Here is a 20,087-nt window from a genome sequence, read left to right on the forward strand (position 1 = left end):
AATAATTGATATCTCTAAAGTAAAATATTTACACGCTCAATATAAAACATTCCCGTGTCCTTTTAATTTCTCAAAAATTATAACACAAAAGAACTTATTACTTTTAGGGAAACGTTTGTTAGTGAGCTGACACGACATGACCGTGCAATGGATTTTATTAATTTCATAATGCTCTGAAACCATTCTATTTTTAATGGCAATATTTCTTCAAATCCAAAGTAATTTTTTTTAAACCAATATTTTTTTCTTTTGTGGTTGTCTTCTGGAAGTGACAAAAGGTGTTATAATTCACGTAATAAGAATTTGTAAGGAATATGTAAGAGAAAATTTATCGACGGTCTACCTTATATTTGCCTTTACATATAAAAGTAAGTTCCTTTCTAATAATTTCAGATGATACAAAACTACTCTGCTGACAGAGTGATCCGTGAGACGCCTTGTTTTAAAGTTATAAATTTATATTAAGAACCAGAATCGTGTTTAGACATACGTAAAGAAAAATTTACTTTAAATTATTGTTAAGTGGTAAAAAAATATAGTTTATTTTTTATATCCCGCCGCGATCCAGGCCTTTGGCTATCCTGAAGCAGGCTTCGTGTTTTGGCTGAGTGTTTTACATACAGCATAATATACAGAGAACTTGATTATTCAAGATCACTTATATACAATAATTAATTTAAGAGAAAGTTTTTGAAATAACTCATTATATTTTTAAATAAATTATTGATGCACCTTCTAAAGTTGAGTCTAAAGCATGTTTAAAATGTTCATTCATTTTTTTTGTATTATTCTTTTGTTATATTTATTTTTCCTAAAATGGTGTTACCGCAACGTGTTTTGAATTATTTTGTGTATATTTTACCTTTTCCTGTTTATGATTCTAAAAAAAAAACAATAATACTGTCAAAAATAGAAAGAAGTGAATAAAATTAGATTATTTTTTATTGCAATACTTATCATGTTTATTATTCTCACATTTTTTAATAATACATTTGTATAACAGAATGAATAAGTTTATATTTTTAACTTGTCTGTACAGACTGTTCTCGTTCCTTAGTAATGAACGAGCGACTTACAGTAATATATGTGTAGGTATTTTAGAATTAAGACCGAGTTCAGTTTGGGTCAGAGATTTATTATTTAAAACTATAACATGGAACAGAACATTTTGTATACAAATACTAGTATAGAATATAACTACTTTTTCTTTCGTAAAAGATTTTTAAAAAAAATTGTTGTTTTTATATTTGACTTAGAGTTTAGTGATTTATTAAATATTTTCGTATTTTGTAATTTTTCTCTTTAACGTTTGTATCGTTGAGCGATAGAGACTCCATCGAGTAACTGTTCTTTATTTATGCGACTTATGTAATCGAGACAGCACGTGAAGTGTATTCAAGATCTACTAAATATTACTTTATAACAACAATCTTTCCGTGTGTGTGTGTGATAACGTCCACTGCCAGGTGTGATAACAAGTTTCTGAACGAGATGTCGACAAACGAAACGTGACTTCTGTCATGAGCAGTAGATACGACCCCTCGCCCTACATCACCACCTCATGCTCTGTTCTCTATCGGGGATACATTGGATACAATGTCATTATACAAATTTACACGAACTCGCACATGCAATGGATAAACCTGACGTTTCTTGTTTTCTTATAGTCTGAAGGATGAAACTCTATTCGAGTATTTTATATGTTGGAGTTGGTAAAACCCTCGTTGTTTTTAAAGAGCATGACGTCCGCTTTACTGACGTCACAGGTGTCTGTATTCTTGATTGTCGTCAATCTTTTGAGCTTTTAAAGGTAACCTCATAGACAGTTTGACGAATCCTTTATTCCGAATAGGTCCGATCCCTGCAACAGTTTTAGCTAGACTGTTTTTATTTGTACCCTCGGCTCTATTTATACCAACCGACACTCATTGTTGTGACTGCGCGTGCGCAGGTGGCTACGCAGGTGGTTATGCAGGTGACACCTGATAATTTTAAATCCTTTTAATTATTGATGAAATATATTTTCAAATTTATTAAATTTTATGTACAATTTTGCGATAAACCAATATTATAATATAACCACATTTATAATATTATATTATAACCAAATTTATTGTGATGTTTTCGTCAGCGTTCGGAACAAATGCTAATTTAATATAAAAATGAATACAGTATTCAATATAGTATTTTATTATATACAATAAGAAACAAATATTTATTACTGCATGACATTAGTTGCTTGCTAGTAGGGATCGTGACCGTTACCATTAGCATTTAGACTCACAATATAATACAGCAAGTTTAAGGATACGCTTTGGGGATCCGTTTATTACTTAGCTTCAGAAATGTAAGTTGAACCTAATATTATGAATTTATGAGGATGCGTTGATGTTTTTTGCTCGTTCATGTAAAATGTAATTATCTTTGAGGGTTAAGGTTAGTTTATTTTATTCAGGGTGGTTACAAGGAGTACATCAAAGAGTTGTATGTTATTACCTGGGCGGTAGCTATCCTTCGCCGGTTGTTAACATATGCATTGTACTAATTATTAAGTACATAATACTCTGACGTGTATAAAGCTCATGCCCCGGGCGGTTCTCCAGCTATAGCGTGGAAAACATGTGCACCCGAGTTGTATCCGGTTTTGACATGATTGTAGCGCCTGTCTGTAATGACTTGTAAAGTGTCTTAAATCTTGGACGCTTGTTGACGTGGTATCTACTTATTATTATTAGTGCTATAATTTCAAATTCCCAATTTTATATGTAAGATTATGGTAGGCATACTGAACATATATTCAACGGTCCACGCATGGCTCACCTACACAAAAATGGCCTTTTCAGTAATTGTTTATATGGCTTTCACCGAAATAGGTTGACTTGTACTGTTCTGGTGCGCGCCACACTTTAATAGTCACGCGCCACACTTTCTAGCACTAGAGTTTTATTGGCATCTTTTTGTTAGTATTACTAACATTCTGAGGGACCACCCTCTACAACTAGTTGCTAAAGTTGCTCGTCTGAGGTAACGGCGGTCAACGTAGTTGTTCTTTAGAGGTTTTTCACCCCCGCAAGCGGATATGGAAGAAGAGTTCACACTGAGACGGATCCGAGTAAACGAGGAGAGGACAGGAAGATTTATTATTCTATATGGAATAAACGCGCTAAAAAAGATTTGAACCTTACATCGTTATTAACAAGAATAGTATGAATTCTAATTTCAAAGCTTCAGTAATGAAACTTTTATCAAACATATTGAAATCAATTAAGGTTTTAAGGTAATCTTGGTAACAGCTTCTATCGAGAATGGCCCCATTGTTATTGTCGAAGCCGTTTTGATGGATTACTCTCTTTTTAGTCAAATGGAAAAAAATGTCAAATGAAAGTGAACCTTATGGTACATGCAAAAGGTCTACCGTACATCGTTTGTGTGTTATATCTCTCTTCACTTAGCTAATAAGCCTCTCATCACAAGAGAAATTTATTTCATATCAAATTTTGATTTATGAATGATTGTATGATTCTGAAAAAACATTAATAACATGGATTCTAATATCCAATTACTAAATATAGGTTGAGTAAAACGAGGAAAACATTGATGAAGCTATCTATCACTCGTTATCAAGGAAGCAGCGATCTGTTTATTTCTAACTCGGAATATAAAATACAATATAAAGGAATAACGACGACGAGACATAAATTAATAGCTTATTTATTTGTTTTATTTTATGAGATTTTCCAACAAAAGTCATCTCATTACATGCATTAACATGAAACAAAACAGAAAAAACCTTAAAGGAAAACACAACAAACTTAATAACATGAATAACTAAACAAAAGGAATAAGAAAGAACAAAATTGTTACGTTCACTAAACTCAATATCTTCGCTTGAAATAAGCTCAGGAAATATTTGTTGCACTGAGAGTTCCGATCCCGAGGCTGTCATCATTAATACAATGATTGTATCAAAAATTATTATTTTTTACTTTATAGAGATGAATATCGACCACTTTGTTATATTTGTTAAACAAGTGTATTAACATATGAAAATACGTTAGTTTTGATTGAATCAGAGTTGCTTTAAAATCTTCTTGCAAAGATATACATAAGATGTATGTATATAGGTTTCAGATACTTGTGTGAACATCTTTGTAATATTTTTCATAAACTAACATATTTATTAAAACAAGCGAATGCTATTTCTCTTAGAGACGACATTCTTTTAAAGTCCTCAAGTTAAGTACATCCAAATATTATTTCTTTTATTTATTAACAGGAACGGTGTTTGAGTGTTGACAGCTCGAGATCAGATCACGTCGGCAACCCACTTTTAGGGTACTCGTCTCTGGAGAAAAGATTTTCACTTTGAAGGGAAAATGTTTTGTACATTTTTATCTTTAATGTTAATATTTTTTTATTAAAATTAAAAACGGATGAATAACAAGCCTAAAACGGTTATCTTTTGTTGGAATGAAGGATATCTGTATTAATCTTCATGTCTATGACAGTCAAGTGTTACGAACATTATTACATACAACGTCTTTAAGCGGCGGCAGTCCTAACACGCTTTTATTATATATTGCAGTAAGAATGTTATCAACTGTTGTTTTATGTAAATCGATACCCTTCTCAATGTACAAATTTCCCCCTCGAGTCATTTCAGACATTCTACCAACACATGGTCGGCAAGTAATAGCCATCAAGTGTAAGTGTAGTATGTATGTTATTGAAATACTTACACACACACACACACACACACACACACACACACACACACACACACACACACACACACACACACACAACGTAACACAAACCAGTGTTTTTATAAACATTAAATTTAAACTAAGTATCTGTTTACTTTCACGCTACTATATTTAGAGTTGTTTTGCTGAAACAATGTTTTGGTTATATCGATCGCACATCAATTCTTCTTCGTATGAAACAAACTCGCTCGTAGTAACAAGCAGGTCTACGAATTATTAATATACTTCTTTCATATGGGGTTGCATCAATTTGATTGAATTCGTTTTCCTCCTTGGTCGACTTGTGACGATGTCCAGCAATGAACTCAACATTATGTTTCTAAGATTTCGATGAGCTTCCAAGATTATTTAATTGACTCATCTACATTAACTTTATTCACGTTTGACAATTTACGGTCGGTTCCCACAAAAGTAGACTAGTGTTTGTGTTACCATCGATTTTTTTGTGCTTGATCCTTTGAATCTACTAAGTGTTCAGTTGTAGTAACTGGGTTAGCTCCGCAACACTAAGTATACAGTGTCTGAGATTTTTGTCCATATAACAAGTGGCCTCGCATGAAACGCCTCTGGACACGTCATTGACATAAGGATAAATAAGAATCTAACCGTTGCGGAGTCTCGTGAGAACGTCGGCGGGAGCAACCCAACCGTCCTGCCGGTAATGTCGTTTCCTCTTATCACCATCGACCATCCTGCCGTCAGAGGAAACTTAGTTTCTCTTATTGATAAGCTGCGAGTAACTAAAACAGTTCAACCGTCGACGCTTCACCCCTTTTTTATTATTTTCTTATTTTATTCTTATTCCAGTTTCTGAGAGTATTTTTATTTATTGTCTCAAGCTCAGTGTTTTCTTTTACACTTGCGTCCTTTACTTAATATTGCGTTGTTCGTCCTTTAAGTGATCGTCTGGTCCGCTGGGAGTGTGATAGATAGTATTTATTATGCTGCCAATGTTAAATCAAGGATAAATAAAAAATATTGTAATTAAAGTTTATATCAACAGTTGCCTAATTTTTTTTTAATATTTAGTCTTAAATAGTAAAATAAAGCTAACATAATTTGAAGTAACATTTCTTTTATTTGTATTCGGAAATAAAATGAATTTGACGTTGGATCTTTATACCAAATTAATTATTTGGCCTCGAAAATCTATTTGAATATTTTATAGTTAATAAACTTACACGGAACAGAGAATAGAAAGTACGATATAATAGTGAATACTGCTGTATCTGAGAGAAAAACATCTGAACGGTGTTGAAGTTTTCTAAAACATTTGTTATTACGGCCACGATACGATATCCACCGACAATTCTGATCATTGTTACACGAGCAACTAGTCTTTTCCTTGCGATTCCTGAATACTATAAAACCCGATGAACTGTCACATTCATAAATACATATATATTTGAACAATTACATTTTCTCGGACACAGAGCAAGATTATGAAATATATAGATATTCTATTAGAAAAATTGTTCCGGTAGAAAAAATACATACTTTTAATGTCTGTGTTGTGATCTGTGTAAGATGTAAATGTTGTAAGATGTCTCGGGCATCTCTTTAGATCTTAGCACATAAGAAACAAAGTTTTTTTGAGTAAGCTATTTGTTAATACTTTTTAATATTGGATTTCGTTTTATAAGTTTCACACAACTTTAAACATATTCCCAATTGTTTTTATGAATTTTTGAGATCAAAGCAACTTTAATATATAAGTATTTTATTAATAAATGAGTAACTTTAGTTGGTTTATTAGTTTGTAGAGGACCTCCGACATCGTCCACATGATGCATAACTTAGGCTAAATAAATAATTGCTAATGGACATACGACGAAATAAATCACTTACAATCTAATCAACTACTTTTACTGACTCTGATAATAGAAAAGTCTAGACTGTAAGTCAAATAATCGGGTAAACAAATCGTATGGTTATCAACACGCTTTAAATACTTATAGAGCCGTTTTAAACTAGTCTGCCGGTATGACAGTCGTGTTCTCTCCCACACGCGCCGAGATGTTTCTCGAGCTCCGCCGGTGCGCTGCGACGCCCTTCGTTTCCGATGCCACGCTTGGCAAGTTTCACTCTCGTTAACTACACTTGTACATTTTGCTGCGACCCCGTGAGTCTTTTCTATTTTGTCTTTTGTCACAGTCTCCTGAACATAGTGTGGGAAATATCTAAGCCTTAAACATTTCCTTTCTAACTTTCATCCCTTTCTTATTTTACCCCCATAAGGGATAAGTTTTTACAAATTGTTAATGATACGTTTAGTTAAAAGTAATCAACAGCCTAGTTATTATCTTTAAATATGTAGATACTTATCTACAGCCTCAAAATTTTCCCATTCATAATATTAGTAATGTTTGGCTACAAACTTGGTCAATAAGACTCACAGTATACGTTAAGGTATAGTGTGTTATTGTTCGAATAATATAATGTTTGTATTCACTCGTTGACCGTATAGTAGCGGGCATTCAGTAAGTCAGTTTGCGTCTTTATAATAATAATTTGACAGCCGTCTCTCATCGCGACGAACTCGACCGAGTACAAACTTTATCTAACATTGATTTTTCTCTTGGATACCAGTTACATTCATAATAGAATTTAGATTTAATTTAATTACCGTGACCCCGCTTCACTTAAAGCATTGTCATATTAAATACAGAATTATATTGAATGCTCGCTAAAATACAGACAAAAAATTAATATGCTTTGGATCGATGGTTTATTATAATTAAGATATAATTTTGATTCGTTAAGTTATATTTAACATCTTTGTCTTCTTGCATTTAGGACCAGCTCTGCTCGCGACTTTCTTCTCACGGATCACTTTTATTTTGATTAAGTTTACTAAAAAATATAAATAAAATTTGTAACATGCAAGTAGTTCGAGTTTCTCCGTATCACCTATTTGCTAGTGTAAGTCAATTCAAAATCGGTCCAGCCGTCTCAAAGATTAGAGGGAAAAATGGAATCGCCATACGAAAAGTTCGAAAAAGATAATTTAGTAAAAAGGGGTTATTTTAATTTGACAAGCACAAAATATAAATGTATTCATAAGTATAAGTGATATCATGAACAGAGGTCGAGTAGTGTTGTTACTCATAAAATAAAAGGCTTGAATTTAACAAGACCACGCTATTAATACTGTGAATATAGGGAAAAGAGCAAGAGAGTGTGTGATTAAGTGCTAAGACTACTGAAAAGACAATAGTATGAACCTACTCTTTGCTCAATAAGATTATATAGATGAATTTGACGTCTTATTTTAATCATACATAAAAGGCAAAGGCCGAAAACGATAAGAGTTCATATAGGCTATTTAATAATTTTGTGAAAATTATGTGTAAAATAACGTATTATATTATGTATAGTTACTTTAAGAAATATTTGTTTTAATACAAGTTAAACATTTTTACATCTGCATCGTCTCAATTTTCAACCTGCAGCATGACGCACTACAGCCAGTGATGGATAACAGAGTGTGTAATTATTTTTTCTCACCTACACATGTAGATACACAAATTCAAAAGAAAATGTAAACTTACATCTTATTTTCTGCTCTTGTCATATTTTCAAATGATTATTATTCAGGTAAAAATACACAAAATGTGGTTCCGGATAACTAAATCGAGTCATTTTACAAACACTTAGTTTGAGTTTAGGAAAGTTTTGTTATAAAACCAAACAGTTTACTGCAAATATCCTTAGAACTGCCATATAATAATTAATTTTTGACAGAGCTGTTACCTACTCTTTAGTCCTGTACTTATGTTCTACATAATGTGTCTCGCTCAGTTTCATAAAGTTTTATATATATCTTATATCCTTGCAGATTCCTTTGAACAATTGTGCTGAAATGAATTTTGTTAAAGGAAATATAAAACATGTTAACTCTGGGTTATGTTGATTCTCCAATGTTTGTTCTGACCGCTGACGGGCCATAGACCAAGGAAAATGAAACAAATTTCAGCTTTTTTTGATTTTCTTTTTCTTCATAATTTTTTTGCAAACTTCTTGAGGAAAACTTCTTTAATAGACTGACGGAAAGAGTTTTGTAATAAAGTTAGTGGAGTTACTTGTCCTTAAAAATCTAATGTATTACTTATAACAAGATATATGTTTAGTCTTATATAGTCTTATTTGAATAACTAATATAATTGAGGTTAGTTGAAATGATCAGCTGTCACCCACATGACCACCTGCATAGAGTGTCAGTTGGTACTAATAGTACGAGAGTACAGATTACGGATAGTCTCGCTCGAGCCGTTGCAGGGTACGGACCTCTTCGAAGTAAGGGATTCGTCAAACCACCTATGGGGTTACCTTAAATACTGCAGAGCCTGATGATAGTCGAGAATAAAGCCATTGATGACGTCACTCTTTTTAAAAACCATGGCTTGGACCAAACTTCGACATATATATAACTCATAAAATTAATCTTAGGGAACGTTATAGTTTGCTCAGCTGTTCCTGTACCAAATAAACATAATAATATTGTTCATGAAACTCTTGTAATATTTATTAATTAGTTATAAACACTGATTCACTGACTCACTCTACATACAGTTCATCAAAAGTGATGGATGTTGCCTCCCCATAACAGAAACCGAATCTGACTTTTGAGATTCGAGAGCTTTGTTAGCTTTCAATTAATTATTTAATTTAAATCCAATATCTCGAAGAGTAGCTCGTTATGGCCTACAAGTAATCTTTGGCTCAATTAATATTTCTCGGTTGGTTAAACCTGTATTGTAATACGTTACAACATATTATATTAAAACACTTGTCTTTGCAGATGCCGCGTGGAAACGTTGCTGAATTTTATTTAAGCTTTTGTTCGATTTGTGTTTTGTCATAAAATATTTTTCTTTTATTTCCATTATATTCTTCCAAAGTAATCACGAGTCGCATCGTCTCACTTCTATTTTCTTCCTCTTACCTTCTTGCTACATATTTTTAAAATCGGATGCCGCGAACACAGGTTAGATGATCGTTGGGTATCGCCACTAATTACGAGTTGTGTACATGAAGACGATACTTTTAATTGCCAACTTACAAAAAAAAATTTAAAAAGTTTGTAGGGATGAGGCCGACTTTTATTTTTATTTAATTTTTACATTGTTTCTTGGTTTTGTTTGTTTTAATTAATATAATAAAGAATATTACTAGCATGTTATTGTGTCTATATAAACACAACTATGAGCCGTAACATGTTTTATTTATAGGCTGGCTTTATTTTTTTCAAATGTTGTATAACTCTGAAGGAAATCTTTTTTACTTCTGCGATGGTATTATTTTTCTATACATTTATGTTTATTTGTGACATTAAAGTAGTAACTATGTGTATTAAATAAAATCTAGGAGTTGTTTAAAATAAATAAATATAAGTTTCGAATCTTTTGATCGATTGTAACGAGAGATGAAATCATCTCAATAATTAGTATTATTAGAAACCCACATCCTGCCTTTCATTTGTACAAAGTATTTAGAGCGAAAATCTGCTGATAATACGGAACAAAGGGAGTCCACGCCGCTTTAATAGTTCACGTTCCGCCGTGAAATTTGGTTTCAAATATTTTAAATGATAAAACAGATTTAATTTCTCGTTTAATATGTTAAACATTTGTCTCATTTTTGGTTAATATCTTGCTAGGTAGGTAAAGCGCCGACGACGACCGATACAACTTTAACATTGGTATAAAGGTCGGTGTAATGTTCGAGCTTAAAGTTTTGTATGTGAGAGTTATCATTCTTCTTCTTCATAACCTAGATGCTGTAATAAAAAAATTAGTATAAATAAATAGCATTTATTTTGGATTTAAAACGCATACATTTTTAAAACATATTACATAAAAACAATATTAAGGAAAAACTGGAATTTGCCATTTGGTCACTATCGTCTTCATATGTCGATATAGGTCAGAACTATTCAAGCCGAAAACCATCTCAAAAACGGATTCTTGTAAAAGTTGTAATTTTATTTTAGGCACTGTTTCTAGAATTGTTGAAAAAATCTACATATAGAATATTTATCTTTTGTCTCTTAAACAATAATGAAACAATTTCTACGTATCGAATGTCTGAGACAGACGTGGCAATTAATCATTTGTATAATTGAACGGTAGACAAAGGCCTCCGCCTGGAGATGACTGCGGTAAGAACTGTTCTGTGTTTATTACCTTAATAGACTGAGTTAATAGTTACCAGTGCGAGGTGAGCGTGTGTCATACAAAGTAAGAGCGAAATTAAATGGAGCTAATTATTGAGAAATGATTTTCCCGGAGTGAAACACAAAAGAAATATCTTATTGTTAGAGTGATCCGTACACGATGAAAGAGAGAAGAGAGAGTAATATAAAGACGATCACTAATATAAAAAAGAGCAATGGAATAAAACGTAGAAAATAGATTTGAATATTTTTATAGTTTATATTGAGGAATATGGAAAGATATATATTCACATATGCAATAGAATAACTGCAACTGTTTAGGAGTGAATGTGACACTCGTATGTGCATGTTTACTGAATATAAATGATTGAATAAAATTATATTCTTCTATTAAAGGGCGAAATATGAAGTTATTGTATAATACATGGTTCTAAAACAAAGTGAAAATATTAATATTTTTTCAACAAGTATAAAATAATTTTTATAAATACTTATGAGACGAAACCTCTCAGCATTCAATGGATTCACCGTACGGGTGCCGGGTCCATCGCGTTGTAGGGAGAGGAGCTTCAACAGCGCCCGGGACTTGCGACCCAGGTGTTAACCCAGGTTAAGTGGCCCCTATCTAACTCGCGTTAAACGCTCACTTCCACCGTCCAAGCTCCTCTCTCTACCTAACCAAATTAGAAGTACGTTCTAAGAATGAATTGATATTAGTTCTGGACAGGCCCAAGTCTTTTAGTAGATTGTAGAGAGAATTTGCCGTTATACCTTTCGCTCCCACTTCTACCGCGTTCTTATTTATTAGGCAATCAATGTATTTTTGACTTAATTATTTATAGATTTCTAATGACTTTTTCATAAGGTTCCTTATTAGTTATAAATATTAGTATTATAGTATGGTAAATATTAAAAAAGAACAAACTTTAAAACTGCAATATCTTTTTAAATTCAAGTGTCGTGTTGTAATTTCCACATGTTGAATAATATTTTCTCGGTTTCTACTAAACTATATTCTGGCAACTGTAAGGTTTATAGTGCCTTAGTTAGTGATGGCGCCTATTTTTGATGTCTGAGATGTGTTCTATCACCCTTGTACGCTTGTTGCAAGGGAATGGTACTCTTAATCGGTTCCAAGAATTGGCTCACTCTCTTATGTGGTTTGTAAGTAGTTTTGATGGAAACCTTCTTCAAGATGTTGCCTCTGCTGTCAGTAACTTCCTTCACATATGGTAGTATCGCAGGTTTTCGCTCAACTGTGGGTGGCTTCAAGTGGTTCGTGCGATGCGAAACGTCGGGAGTATGTAGTTTTTTACAAGAGTAAAGCACGCGTTGTATAGACGAATAATATTAGTTTCATTTAAACGTCTCATTTTTTTTTTAGTGTTTTGTTTCACGTTCCAAGTAAACCCCCAATTTTATTGAGTTCAGTAGTATTATAATATTAAATATTCTGCCTCAACACTATGACACAATTTTTATTTCAAGTAACGGCTATTTTTCTATTTATTGCAGTCATGGCAAGGAAAATAGATAACTTGACGTAATAAACTTACTTGGGATATTTAATGTTAATGCATCGTCATTTTTCCTACGAATTCAATAACGGTTACCTCGAGCTTGTCGTTTGCATGCAGCGGCGAGCAGGAGAAGGTGTGGATGTTATAAAATGCGAGCCGTTTATCTGTTGGAGTAAAAATAGATTGAAGGATTATTTAATAAGAACCGCATCTGATAGGTTGATAACTGATATCAGCTTCATAACTCCGTAGAAAAAACAACGTCACATCGATGATTGTGTCTCCTCTCCTTAGAGGACTGCGTGTGTCGGTGATCGTTTTAGCGAAGTCCCTTTTTCTCTTCTAGTCTAATAGTGGTGAAAACAACAACATATGTGAAACTGAAATTTCCAGTTTTGTGAACTATTTTACACGTTGAAGAGGAACTCAAAAGGCGTTGTAAATATTTGTATAGTCGGTTGGAATGAACATTTAATTGAGCGAGTATGAAATGAGCTTTGGTAGGTGGTATTTGTGTACTTTCTACTGCTCACCAGTAAAAGTTATTTAGTTACAGATCGCTGTGCGATTGAAATTTCTATAGAACCTATAATGTTTAAAGAAATGGCGAAGGTGGGACTCTTAGATGGTACCAGGTTAGTCAAAAGGAATAAATATTATACTACCGTTGGGTGGAAAATGTACTCATAAAAACACCACATGGGTTTTCAGAGGATATCCGAATAACTGAAAAAATTTAATAGCAGTTTTAACTTGCTTTGCTCATTCCATATAGACGAGTCATCGGACCAGTTCAATACATATATATTTATATATTACTGAGCCTGTTTTGTAAAGTGATTTTTCACTTTTAAGAGCTTTGTGTAACGATTATTTGTAGATAATCAACAGTCGATATAATATAGGAAGTAAGTTAATGATTTAATTTTTGTTTTTACAATTCGTACGGCTTTGACACAAAAGTGGTAAATGAATTTTAATGTCGTTTTATAACTGTAATTGATAGTTCTGGAATCTTCACCTTAGTTCAAATAAAGAGGTTTGTTTAATTAACTGAGGTTTCACCTTTCTCTGATCTAAATAACTCCTCCAAAATATTTCTCTTTGATGTGTGCAAACCTACACGCTGTGATTGGAATTATGGTTGTATAGTTAATTTATAATTAACTTCAATCAAAGTAATTAATTTCATCTTAGAACAAAACAACAAACCAGGAAGGAAAGGTCATTAGCTTCCAGTTGATATTAAGTTATTAGATTGACTTATATATTAATGCTGTCTTATTTGTGTTATAAGACTTATAAAAAAAGATTTATTATCTTTTGTGATTCCTATAATCTTTCAGACGATCCGAGACTGCCCTTGACATTCAAACTAAAGATGAATCGGTGCCACTTGTGTGAGTACGTATCATTTAGCAAATTCGACTTTCTTTACACTGTTTTCTAGACGCGACGAGTACACTCTTATTTATTTGGTATTTATTCCAGGGAACCTCGTAGAACCAGCAACCTTTGGGTGACATATTTAACTATATAAGTAAATAAAGATTGAACGTCTCTCGTATTTGGAAAAGTTTTGAAAATTAATCGCTGACAGTCGCTACTATAAAAACTCACTGCCTATAATCGATGTGATGGAAGGTAGCTGATTGATTCTAACTTATAGATTAGCAGTGGTTCAGGTAAGTTTTAACGTTTGGACGGAAGGAGATTCTTCAATTTACTAAAGATTCTAATTCACAATAACTTAAGATTTTTCATAACAAATTTAAATGATTAAAAGAAAAAAGGTCTTACAAGTCAGCTTCGCGTGACTTTCGAGGCAGCGTGTTTTACGGCGACATGGCCGGCGTTGACCTTTGATTTGAGTTAGTGAAGCGAGAGGAGATCCGAAATGTTTATAAACGTAATCTGATAACCTAAGTTAATACAATATATTCCACAAACATTGCAACCAACCAACTATATACGAAGTAATTATTACAAAATATGCGATAAACTTGAAATACTTCGTCCATTGTATTTATATAAAAATATTATTTAAAATATCCCATCATATATAAATGGAATCCTATATACCGGATAAAACTATTCATGGCCCCACAGTACACAGAGACACAGTAAATTACTCTGTTAAAATAGTTACCAGAAAATAAACAGAACGTGCAACTAATTAATTAAATGAGTAAACCCAACACTGTTATATTTCAATATATACGTATATTAATTTCTGATAATATTTCTCTGTGTCTCATCAACATTATTCGTGCTATTATTTTGTTAACCGACTAATGAATTAATTGCATTATTTTATCTGTATTATCTGTGTGAATCACGTCCCGCTGCCATGTCTGTAGTGAACGGGCTAGGTCGTTGCTCGTTGCTCATTGCTCTCAGAGTATTCTTGAATCTTCAAGTAAATTATTAAACTTCATATCAGGATCCAGTCGGTACCTCTGCCAAGGACCTTTCTTAATACGATTTCAATTAAAATAAGAAGTCTTACAATAACAAATTACTTCAAGGCCAGCAGTTCCTGGTCTCCGCAGTTTCTCTATATCATTTTAGATTTTTTAATGTCGGTGACGTTTTTCTTTAGAATATCAAATCAACATTCATCTTAATGTTTAATTACTTTTTTAAGTTAAACTTAAATCAAAAACATAAACAGTTTTAACTTTAAATAAAAAAACATTTCAGTATTAAACATATTGTTTATATGGTTAATTCAACTATTTTTAATACATTTCGATTTTAAAAATACCAGAATACAAAAATTTATGTCCACGGTATTCGAACTTTAAAATAACACGAGAGATGAACGGGAATCTAGTTAAAACTTTATATTTGACTGAGGGCTATATACAGGGTGTACAGACAGATACAACAAAATAAAAAAAAAACATGCAAACAACATTAAAGGTATTGATTAAACTTTGATTGAAATTAAAAAGTGAACTGAATTAATGAGGGAAATTTTTCTGAAAAAATATTTATATTTAACAATTTACTGAAAAGCAAATCTTATGAGCGAGGATGAAACAAACACTCTCTTATTAAATTATTATCAGGCTCGCAAACATAAATCTAAAAAAACAGGCACAAACACCTGAGCTGATTATTATATACTAGTGTTTGCCCGCGACTTCGTCCGCGGAAATTTCAGAATTAGTACTTTTACCCGTGACTTGTACTTTTGACTTGTATTTTTTTGTACGTATGTTTAAATTGTGCCGAGGTGGGATGAGGCCATACTAAGTGTGATTGTCATAGGTTAGGTTAGGTTAATACATTTTAAGAAGAAGATAGGTTACTGCAATACATTTTTATATACGATGTTTTTTGTTTTTCCTTCCTTGGCCAGACAAGTAAATTTTCCCATGGGAATGCGTTGTTTTCCCGCGGTCAAAAGTAACTCATGTCCTTCCTTAAGTCTCAAAATATCTCCATACCAAATTTCCTGCAAATTGTTTCGGTACTTTAGGCGTGATTGAGTAACAGACAGACAGACAGACAGAGTTACTTTCGCATTTATAATATTGGTATGGATCATTCGCACATTACGTAAGATAATTAACAGGTAACTCTTATTGAATAGTCTGGTTAGAATTATTTGTTTAATTTTAATGAAGTTGCTGTGAACTGTCATATTTTATAATTTAATTTTACGAGTGAGATAATATTTAGTTATTTATGTTTCAATATTGTCTGAACGCTGTTGGTGGATGGCATGTCGAACTTTTATTGAGTTAAGAGCAACTTTAACGCGGTTATTGTCTCAGCAGCCTGCGCTCCTCCTCTCTTGAAGATCATAAACGTTTCTTTAATCTGTGATCCATCTAAGTTAATGAAACTTTAGGAAAACTAGCTGCAAAGTTTTGTTTTAACGAGCAAGGGACATCGCCGACAATTAAAAGCAGCCACCAACTAAAACTGCTTTTCTTTTGAGAGGAAACTTCAATACATTTTATAAATTATCGTATATGTTTGTTTTTATGTTTTATAATCATTATAATTATACAAAGAATATTAAGATTACTTAACAAATGTCTCTAAACTGTAAAACCTTATATTATGAACAACACAATTTGAAAGTTAATAAACTTTATTTTTGGTTTTTATTTACACCTACTTCTATCTGAGCCCGTGTCATGTTTCTATTGAAGGGTAGTCCTCGTTGTCCTTCCACTCTCTCCTGCCTGCTGCCTTACTACTCTCTCCGTGTTTAATGCACAGCTCAACGCCCCTTAGGAGCAAGTGTACTGTGTATTTTAATAATAATGAAACTAGTGAGAGTTTTCAAGTTTTCTAAACCTTTATATATTTTTCAATCATATGGTTTATTATTTTAAATACAAGTTCGTTGAGTAACTCATTACGGTGAAAGTTTCTGGGATTTACGACTGAAAAATGATTTTAAAACGAAATGTCGTTGGTTTTTTATTTAAATTTATGTATTTTTGTAACAACAAGATCAGTTTGAACTTTGAATCCCCATGCAGCTTATATTTTAATCGATTTTGTACAAAACCGTGTTTACATTTTAACGTTCAGCTTCAAAATAACTTAGATAGGAAAAAAGTTTTTTTCGCATCAAAATATTCCACGTGGGGTTGTTGGATTAATAAATATTCATGTTTCTTTGAACCTTTCTTTGTTAGTAACTTCGGTTACACCACGTGTGAGTTTAACGTAAAATCGCAGCTTAATCTTCTTATATGTTCCGTATAAAGATAGTAACCAAATGATAGTTAAACTGATTTCTGTAATTTTTATAAAAAAAAAACAAGACGGTTATAGTTTATGATGCTTTACAAACTGTTTCCGAATTATCGCTGCGCGTTATTCAGCACCACACACGCCGTCTCCCTTATACTCCTACTATGCTACTATAGTTTTAATTTTCACATTTATATCGATTAAAGAATAAATATGGTCGTGTTGCTATAAAAAGAATAAAAAAACTAAGACCGTTACAATAGTTATATCTCTTATGATACGTAATAATGTTAGGGTCAGGCCTGTTTTATTGTCTATAAAACGTGTCCAGCGATACTATAAAAGTTAGCGTCATAATAAAATAAAATCTGCTTCGTTATAGCGAAGCAATATATTGTGAATAAGTGAGATTAATATCGCTCCGTCTCCACTCGTGCCTCACCTCGGCTGTCGCTAATTGTCCAGAGGCAGTTCTCGCACAAACTGTACTGTACTAAGGGTGAGGTTTAATGCACGCTGCAGGTTTCATGTCGACTCGCCACGGCTGACCGTGTATATTATAAGGTGTTACTACTTCCACTAATTCGTGTAGGTATTCTCTGGTATTTTATGTATAAATATAAATGATATTAACCGAATGATTGTATTATTCTGATTGTATGTATTCTGGACCTTAATGCGAAGGTTAAGAAGAAAATGTGTCGTGCTCCTCTGGACCAACTAGACCAGCTCATTTTTCGTCTGTCGGTCTTGGTTAGTGTTTAAATTAAATTTAAATTAGTGTTTAAATTTGTAGTTGTAAGACAGTTCTCTATTCTGTAAGTTGATTTGAATCATGCCATCCCCTCGACGTTCACAACTGATCGTTTGTATCTTCATTTGATTTATTTCATCTTTATATGTTTGTTATTTTCAAATTAAATAGTGATTGTTATATTCATGATTGTCGTATTGTTTTTTTTTTCTGAAGTGTTAATTGTTCATGATGATTCCTATTTTTCTGCTAATACAGTTATCCTTGAAAACTCTATTTTAATATTCGACAAAATGAAACTTCTTTAACATGTACACTTAAATGTCTGCGACCAAAAAAGATTTACTCGCATCATAGTTACATAAAGTTTTATGAAATTAGATCTTTTCTATAATAAGTTAAATTATTAACTGACTATTATTTCAAAGCACACAGTGTGTCTCGGTTCAGGGTGACGGTGGTGATGGTTGAGGGAGTTAATTAAGAGTATATTTCTAGTAGAGCTTTATATATAAACAGGACTGTTGAACGTTTTCGGTTCGTTACCCAGGGAGGATGTGTGTTGTGAAACAAGCTAAGAGTTTTCCTTCAAACTCAATCCCTTTTGTTTAAGTTCCTCAAACTTAAATACAACAACTATTCTGTTAAAGAAACAAGTGGTTGTAGAATAAAGAACTAGACATCTTAAATTTATCGTAACATTGGTTGAGGTTAATATTATAATTAGTCATATTATAATTGCCCATAAAATCAACAGGCGTTGAATATCGGTGAGAGCTTTGCGATGCTTTATTGATATATGTGACTGAGGAGCTTGGGATTATATTAAACAGATTTACTTTGATGTGTGTTGAAGTTTGACAGTGAGTGAGTGTAGTCACAGCGCGAGGTCTCTGTACATCACGTTTATTTAGTAACTTAATCTAATGGTAATAAACCTTCTCAGACGGACTACTTACACGAATCAATTTTCAAGAAGAATGTTTAATGTATATATATGTTATATAATGTATATTTGTTTTTGATTTTTTTCTTATTTCTTTTATACTAAACTTGTGTTTTTATAGTCTTTTAATAATCTTTCTTTGGTACACGTGTTACATTTTTAAAATTAATCAGCGAGTGTGTTTTTGCTCACATTTGTGAGCCTATTCACATGTAGACTGGAAATATTCATACAAACAAAAGAAATATGTACTCGTATATATGCATATCTAATTTTCTACAGACTGGCCAAAACGTTAAATATGATTTTTGAGATCTAAGACTTTCGCGAATTTTATTCATTTAAATGACAGTAACATATTTCGGATATGCTACGCGAATTTTATTATTTTAAAACTAAATCATCCCGACGTCGGGATTTTTTTTAGATTTATTACAATAGTTAAAAAAAATTATAATGGTACTTAACTAGTGGGAACTGATTCGAGTCCTTCCCATAGTACTGCCCAAGTCTTAAGAAGGCCGCGCGATTATGAATAAAAAATAATAAACTAACTGCCTGTGCTTCCAACCTTCTAAAAACAATTGAACGGACTTGTAAGACGACACCGCCCAGGAGCAGAGCGTGGAAGAAATAGTTAGATGTTGCATGTTACTTCCTTGTTAATTTATGTGTTTCCTCCGTTAGTTACAATAAATGGAAAAAGTACAGGCTATTAACCAACAAAATATAATAAAAAAAATATCAAGGCACTAAATTTATCAAAGAAAGTAATTAATTCAAGGCCGACAAATTTTTGGAGCCATATTCCCCCAAAATAAATGGCGGATAAAACTTATATCACCGTTGAGTCGGGTCTATCTTGACAGATCTCGGCCCTTATATATCGTATACTCGGTTATTATGAAGAAAAAAGAATTACGAGTTAATAAGTGTGACGAACCTTATAATAATTTAAAATATGTATATGGTGAAATTGATTTTTTTAAATAATATTGAATTTATTAAATTGTCAAGGATAAAGAATATAGAAAACAATAATAATTAAATGAAAAATACTTTAAATGTAAACGGCAAAAATTTAACAGCCACCTGAGCCGCTGTTTTTGGTCTGTTAGATGATTCATTTCACATTTAGACGATCAGTTTGTCCACTTCGGTGTCATCAATAAGTTTTCTTAATTTACGTGCGTACCGCTCTGGA

This window comes from Danaus plexippus (genome assembly GCF_018135715.1).
Source record: "Danaus plexippus chromosome 3 unlocalized genomic scaffold, MEX_DaPlex mxdp_34, whole genome shotgun sequence".
Lineage (NCBI taxonomy): Eukaryota > Metazoa > Arthropoda > Insecta > Lepidoptera > Nymphalidae > Danaus > Danaus plexippus.